The sequence below is a fragment of the Ochlerotatus camptorhynchus genome, unplaced genomic scaffold (genome assembly GCF_037179485.1).
Source record: "Ochlerotatus camptorhynchus isolate MF236.1 unplaced genomic scaffold, CSIRO-AGI_Acam_v1.1 ptg000197l, whole genome shotgun sequence".
NCBI lineage: Eukaryota > Metazoa > Arthropoda > Insecta > Diptera > Culicidae > Ochlerotatus > Ochlerotatus camptorhynchus.
In genome coordinates this window covers 2,291-10,477 of record NW_027040687.1, presented here as the reverse complement: position 1 = coordinate 10,477, position 8,187 = coordinate 2,291, and the positions used below count along the sequence as shown (strand labels likewise).

General features: G+C 37.7%; 1 pseudogene; it reads right to left on the bottom strand.

Annotated features, from left to right (window-relative positions):
- Positions 1 to 788: 788 nt before the first annotated feature.
- Positions 789 to 6,788, bottom strand: LOC135702761 (uncharacterized; annotated as a pseudogene).
- Positions 6,789 to 8,187: the final 1,399 nt, after the last annotated feature.

Below are 8,187 nucleotides of genomic sequence, written 5' to 3'. Positions count from 1 at the left end.
GTACAAGTAACCATGCACGGTATGTATATCAACATTACTTTAAATGTGCCTTTTAAATTTATAATTTTGAATTAGCTACAAGCAAACTTTCGTGGACATAAGTGAGTCTGGGGAGATGGTGGAATGCCAAGATTCACACATGTTTCCTACTTGCATCGTCCCACTAAGAGTTGAATGCCGCGAAGAATCACGACGATCACGTGGAATAACGAGTTACCATCTTCGGTTACATTATGCAGACCAAAAGAGTTGGTGTACGCCAAGGAGAGCCAGAAACTGACAAGATTAACTATTGGCAAGATGAATGTGAATGTTGGTGACACCGACAGTTCAGTTGATTCCAAAATAATACTCTCTATGGTAGATACACACTTAGAAAAAATTACCGACTTCGGTAATTCATTTACCGAATTCTCAACAGCTGAACGGTCGGTAAGGTGTTCGGTAATCGAGAACATTACCGAAAAATCTGTAAACTGAATCAGCAAAACTATCTGTCAAATTTACCGAACGATCGGTATCGTTTACCGAAAAAACAAGCTTGGTTTGTAATTGATTTTACCGGAGAACTGTAATTTTGGAAAATGAAAATTACCGAAAGATCTGTAATTTTTAAAAAAGTTTACCGACTCAAATTTAATTCGCTTTAATATTATTTCAAGGTGTTTTCTTGGTTTTATCAATTATTTAAATTAAATACATTTTTCCTTAGTCATTATTTTATTTCATTCTTTCGGACATTTTTTATGTAAATCGAATAGCACAAAACTTACACGTAGCGCTGGCAGTTATTGCAATCCATGCAAAAATTTGGCTCCAGTTGTGGTCAATGTGTTTATGTTCAAAACTGCTCCACCGATGAACAAAAAAAAGTTTTTGTCGGAAGGATTCAGTGCTACACCGAAAACAGGGAAGCATTGGATGAAGATCCCAAATGCTGTTTTTAGATCGTCGCCAACGGGAATAGCAATGGTACCCCAGCATACTGCACATCCATCCGTCACATCAGGGAAATTTCCGCGCACTACCAATAGTGGAATGCTTCCACTATCCTGCGGAAAATCATCTTCGGGCTAGAACAAAAAAATATTATTAAAGCAACTAATTTTGATTATACCATACGTCTCACCTGTATCCATTTTACAACACCTGATAGGGGATTGTTCAGTACAGCGTCATCAGTCTTGGCTCGTTTGGAACCACGCGATGAATTTTTGAATCTCACAATAGCGAGGGCCCGAACGAAATCTATAGTAGGCAGGAAAATGGACATTATAAACAAAACATAAATCAAGCTGAGCATTGCATTAGGTCCTAAGTAACATTGATCGATTCTCTTCATCGACTTTCTCTTTCATTAATAACTTGAGCACATAACCATTTCTTGATGTGTTTGTCATATTAGATGCTAGATAAAAGCTTCTTTTATCGATTTTTGTGCTGAAAATACCTGGGAATGTGAATGACCGTGGGAATGCAAAAAGAAAGTCGACAAATAGAATCTGTCAATGTTACTTAGGACCTAATGCAATTTTCAGCTTGAAATATCAGTGTACACCCTAAGAGGAAGAGGAGGCAACTGGCTTCTTACTCTTTTATCTCTATCTCTAGCACTATCTATAATATTCTGTTCATCGACTTTCTCTTTTGATAACCACTGCTATGCAAACAGATTTCGCGCTAATTTTACAACATAGTTTGATGAAGAAAATTCTTATCTAGCATCCAAATCGTCAAATACAATAGGGAAAGGTTTTGCAGCTAAGTTATTAACGGAAGAGAAAGTCGATGAAGAGAATCGATCAATGCAGATATGACCTTTTGAAATGTGTATCTAGATATCTCATGAGCTGGTTCGCGTTTGACAGTAAAGTGGTTCCTTTTCACCCCCGTATTGTCTCCTCTTCCCTAGTGTACACCTAACTGCCAAAATTACCATTAGTGAGTTCCCTGTACATTGCTCGATGTACAGTCAGAATTCTACCTTCAAGTTTGTTCCACTCGTCAGCAAAGGACGTCGCAGCAGGTTTCAAAATTTGGAAGTCAAATGTTATCTGAAAATATTGATTATTTATCTTAACATGTGATAAGCACGTTTGGATGTACCTACCAATTCACCATCATAGGCTGTAGAAACAGGAAAAGCTTGCAAGTACTGTTGAAATTCATCAGCATCCCGAGATTGTTGTCGCTTAGAGAAAGTAGTCTTCCAGAGCTCAAGAACACGATGTTTATTATGTTGATTGGGAACGATGTATTGCAACTCGAGTATCTATAAACCTTGTTAAATTAGAAGTCATTTATACAACATGTTGTATTTTTAGGCCTACCAATTCCTCGATGTTGGAAGGAGGCCCATCCTCCGTACGAGTAGCATCCGAGCCTACGATTGCCTGCGGTTCAGTTTGCTGTTCTTCGGTACGCCGACGTTTAATAACGCGTTCTCCAGAGGTCCTTGCCAAATACTCCATACGGTAATGGATGCGCCCAGCATGTCGATTCGGTCCTCTAGCATGAGCATGGAACTACAACGCCTACATAAAAGACACTACTATTATATGCAAGCCTTAGTGGGCAAATGTAATGTCAAATGCGTCGCGCGTCGTGTGTATATGGCAGTACCCTAAGTGGTGAACGCTTGATAGATGAAAATAAGTTGCCACCCACAACCAGTCATGCATTCCATATATAATATTGCGTAAAGTACTACACCCAAAGTTGTATTAATTTGTTGCGGATTTCTCATCATTAGTGAACTAACAAATGCAGGTACGATTGCGACAAATTTTCATGGATGTTCAGTGCATAGACTCATGAAGATTAAGTTCACCAAGGGCACCAAATGAACGCGATATAATGATGCATTCTGATCACGCTTTGAAGACGTCATATAGAATGCATTTAGAATTACAATAAGCATTATCCGAAAATTTTAAAAAGCGAGATGAATGTTACATGTTGCATCTAATTGCGTGGGAGTGTTGTTTGATACCGTGAAAAATGTACACAACCGAACACTTGATGATTATTGTCGGTCAAGTTAGACACCGGAAAAACCCACACGTGACATTCAATTTTACTCTTGTTCTGTACATCAAACACAACATTTCCGAGTTTTCAACTGTACCAATAATATTAAAGTTATTAGGTGCACTTCTTAATATTTCATTGGCGTATCACCTATACATAGGTTTCTCTTGTCCCATTTAACATTGTTTAACGGTACCTGCGGAACTTTCGCATCCTTGGCTGCAAGAATTGGATAGGATTTCACAAGGGAAATGGCAATCTGGTCTTTGTAGAAACGGTTGGGGCGACTAGGAAGAAAAATAACAAAATTCATTTTCAGTAGACATACAAGCAAAAATATGTCACATTTACTTACCAACCATACACGGATTTCAAGCAGTCGCATAGCATGTCATTAATTTTTTTGAATGTAGATTCTTTTGGTCGCAATCCTTCTTTCAATACCTCCATGATGGTGATTCCTTCATTAGTTTTCTCAAAGATGGTGTCAATATCAATCACCTGGAATACATTAAAAAAGTAATGAAATATAGTGACATAAGTTTAAGCATAGAATTTAAACACATTTTGACCTAGAAAAGTTAGACCGTAGGGTAAATTGGTAAAGCTTTTTGTAAACCTGAATGCTTAAGTGTGGGTACGATAAAACGAAAAACTTTAGAGAGCCAATGACGTAATCTGCTGATGACATTGGCTTTGTTGAGTTTTCCATTTAAACATTCAAATTTACAATAGCTTTACCCACTTACCCCACGGTTTTACTTACTCCGGTATACCTCAACTACAATGTCTGCTTTGTATGAACAGCTAACACGTTGAATACTCACATTGTCCAAGCTTATGCCTTTGTACGGATCGTTAGGATCAACGTTTTGTGGTGTATCATCAGCATTGACAGTTTGCGTATTGGTCGGAGATATCTCTACTTCTTCAACGATCCATTCTTCGTTGCAGTCTTGGAGATGATTTTGTAGTTTTTGGACAATCTTAATCATTTTGGTAGTCATTTTAAGTCGAGTGAAATCATTTTCGTCCAAAGAGAGAAAAGTTTCTATGTCGTCGATTTCTTCTTTTCCTAGAAAAATATGATAATATTTTAATATGATCAACAGTTGTAGTTAATAATAAATAATGATAATTACAGATAGATGTCTATTAATTATCGCGATTATAAAATCGACGCGAAATGTATTTTGTTGTACTTCCACATGGGGACCAAAATGAAAATACAGCATGGGTGAAGCATTCTTCAAAGGGTGTTAATTCATGTTTTCTGCTCACTTCAACTTCGTAAGCTTCGAAAAATTCATTGTACGAGTTTGTTTCACACAAACGTAGCAGGACTGATAATTTGCCGTCAGATATTACTATTTCGTGTATAATGCCATAGGTAGGGAAGTATTCGTTTTTATGTTGCTTCATTCCAATCAGTTGGTTTTTTCTAAAAACGATTCCGTTGAGCGTTACAGTTTTTGGAGTGTAAACGAACTCTATGCCCTCATCCAGATATTGTTCACTCAAGCAATCAGATCGTGGCACGAGCTTTCCGGAACAGAATTTGATATTATCGTGCCATGGGTTATCGAGGACATTGACAATCATTTTGAAACATTGTCTTTTAGCTAAGCTCGAACAAATATTTTTGAAATTCCTACATGTGTTTGCTTGAGTTTTTAAAACTTTATTTGTTTGTTCGAACTGTAAACAGTTGAATTGCTTCATTGCTCCACTTTTGCGAATACAAGTTGTATAATGCTTCAGATGATGCAGCTTATTTATACGTCGTTCGAAATTAGCGTAAAATATTTGTTCAAAGAATTCAATGTGTTCTTCCAGTTGGAATAGCAAGTTTTCCGATACAACCGGTGACACTATTATTCGAACAATATTGATAAGGTGGCCAATCATTTTCATCAACTCACATTCCTCAGGAACCAGATGGCCAAACAAGAACGGAAAAGCGCGTAGTAGCAAAAGTGATTGAGATGATGTTTGTCGCATCCTGTGTTTAGCAGGGTATTTGATCATCTCGTCCGTGAAATTAGGAGAGGGCTTATTACAACGATCCGAGTACCCATACGAAAATGTATTAATACGATTATTAACGTATTTGGTGTTCATTTTTAAATCATTTCGCTTACAATATCGTGCAAGGACCAGTTGTAGGGCTAATGGAACCACGCCTTCCGCTAGGTCATGCATACTATCTAGGCAGAAGTTGTCTGTGATGTGATAGTATTTTAAGTCATTAAGAATACATCCTGTATTTTTCAGCCCACACTCTTTAGGGGTAATTGAACCGTTTCGAACATTTTCAAGCTGTTGTTCATACCAATCGCGATTTCGTCCAGGAAATTCTTGTAATGGATTTTCATGGAATTCTTGTCTCGAAATTTTACAGATTCGGCAGAAATATTTTGCACTTGGTCCAAGCAAACCAAAAATCTCATGAGCTGCTAATGTGTCCCCACAGAAAATTGTAACCACAGCTCGTATGACATATCTCTCCTGAGCATAATAAACATCAATACCTTCTTCTAGTCGTTTCAAATCAGCAATAAGAGGTTGCAATATTTTTCGGTATCCTTGTTTTTTCGCGTCAACAGTAGTACAATATACAAGTGGAAATACTGTTCGAGGTGAACTGTTCCACTTATCGGGAAAATTCTGAATCTTGAAGCTGAAATTCGAAATCTTGTTTATACCCGCTCTCGAGCTGAATGCGTTTCCCAACTCTACATCGTCCTGATAGAGACTGATTCTAACCGTATCAGGATAATCCAGAAATATTGCTTTGTCATTAAACGTTTGGCCTGATCGAAAAGAGCTGTATTCATTAACGCAATGAGTCTTCGCCGCATCCATATCAGTTTCTTTCAACAACTTTCTTGTTTTGGGATCCCGTAGAATAAATTTCAAGCTGTCTATGATACTGATGTATGACGCCGTTTCGTTCACCAGAATCTTTTTTGGAATTGCGTTTACGTGTCGCACATCCTCTCGACGATTCAAGAGAATTTCTCTAGGGATAGGTGTCGAAACCGCGAGCTCCTTTAGGTATTTGGACTGTTTAGGGAAGGTATTGACTTTGTTGAACAGCTGAACCAGTTTAAATTTGTTCCGAAGAGCAATTTCAACTTCTGGAGAAAAAACTTCGACATGGGAATTGATAAAACGCAATGTTTCGTTTTCCAAGTAGTTGCAAATGTGCTGTACGATTACTTCGCAAAGTTTTATGAACTCAGAAATTTTAGTTTGTGGCAGTCCAACGTCTGAGGTCATACGACAAATACTCAGATGAATAATTTTTTTGAGTTCATTCATTGATGTCTCTGATTCACGGGTAGAACTTGCTTCATCGCATTGAGTAGGCATTTCATGGCCGATGAAAAGAGTTTCCCCGAGTAGATCGTTTCCCTTCGTAGTACTGCCGACTGGAACAAAGCTTACAAGTGGATGCTTCTCAATGATATGGCGTTTTAAAGAATAGAAGTTTCCATATCTTGCATCACATTTCTGATATGTACAATCAAAAATTGTGTTTGCCGGTATAAAATCTTTCTTTTTTATATGGTCGTTGATGTGTCGGTGCAGTCCGGTAACATAACCTGGAACTTGCAACCGACAGAAAAAACAAGCAACAGCATCGGCCATCTGTAACAATGGGTATTTATTTAGATATTGAAATATCATTACTTACGGAAAATATCTACGATTCGCTCGTCTTGGTGTTGCAGCTGATCCATAATAGGCTCCATCATTGCACTTTTAATTTTTCACCAGTTTCCACTTACAAACTTTTTTTAAGAAGGTCGAAAATCACAATATGGCGAATTTGACGTTTCTCGCTGTGAAAATTACCGAACTCGGTAATGGAACGGTTTGTTTACCGAAACTTCAGTAAAATATTTCACCGAAGTCAGTGATGAAGCTGATTTACAAATCTGCCGGTAATTTTTTTACCGTTTTCGTTGAATTGAAATGAAGTTACCGAAATTCGGTAATTTTATTTACAGTTTTCAGCAATAGAGCGAGAAAATACCGAAACATCTGTAATTTTTAGGATTACCGATCTAAAACGGTAATTTTTTTTACCGAACTCAGGATCTCTGTTTAAGTGTGTACGAAGGTTGTCAACGATATAACCGGAACCAGCTCGCAGAAATGTTTCACCTGCTTGAGATCTGGGAAAAGGTTGAACGAAGCTGTACTGCCGTCGAAGACTTACGATTTGGGCATTTGTGCACAAGTGTTTTCCCCGTTACATGCAAAGATCCGCACTATGGAGCTACTTCTCAACGTGTCATACATGATGAGCTGGCGCGTGAACAGAGGAAATCTGATCGTGGGAGATCGCCAAGAAACGATCCGCCTAGGTCTACGACAGGAAGTGGGGCTTCACATAAGCGAACCGTTGCCGTCAGGATGTAACACCAACCATGGAAATTCATCTGACACATTTTTTGAAAATGTCGAAGCCGTTGCACGAATCACAGGTTTGGACCGAAACCTTCTGGAAAGGTTTCGTGTACTACTGGTGGTTCTAAATAGCAAGGAGGAGATCGACCACGAAGCATACCAGGTGTATGCTGAGGAAACGCGCCTACTATATGTAGAACTACAAGGTTGATATCCCCTGTCACCATTTGTGCATAAAATGCTACTACATGGGGCAAGCATAATCAAAAACTCGTTGTTACCAGTCGGTATTATTATTATTATTATTATTATTATTCATTTCCAGCTTCCATTCAAATAGGAAGAATTATGCCAAACTCGTTGATTGTTGTTGCTGTAATTGTTGTTCAATTTTGTTTTAGTTCATTTTATTGATAAGCTTGATCGTTATTTAAAAAAATAAACATTAAATAATTGCTCAATCACAGCCGCTAATTTCCTTTAATTTGGTTGTATCCAAAATTTCAGCTCAGAACGAGTTGTTAAAACATTTTTTGTGAGCAAACTGCTTAGACTAGTTGACACTTTTATTTTACAATAGCTTTTAGCAGTTTTTAGGAGGAATGACCGGTTATTGCCACTTTTATTCATGTTCTATGGCTTTTTTCTTTAAATTTGACAATTTTATAATTCAAATATCTCGAGTTTTTCCAGCAAATATAGAACGAAATTTCTTCTTTCCATTCATTTAAATAGATT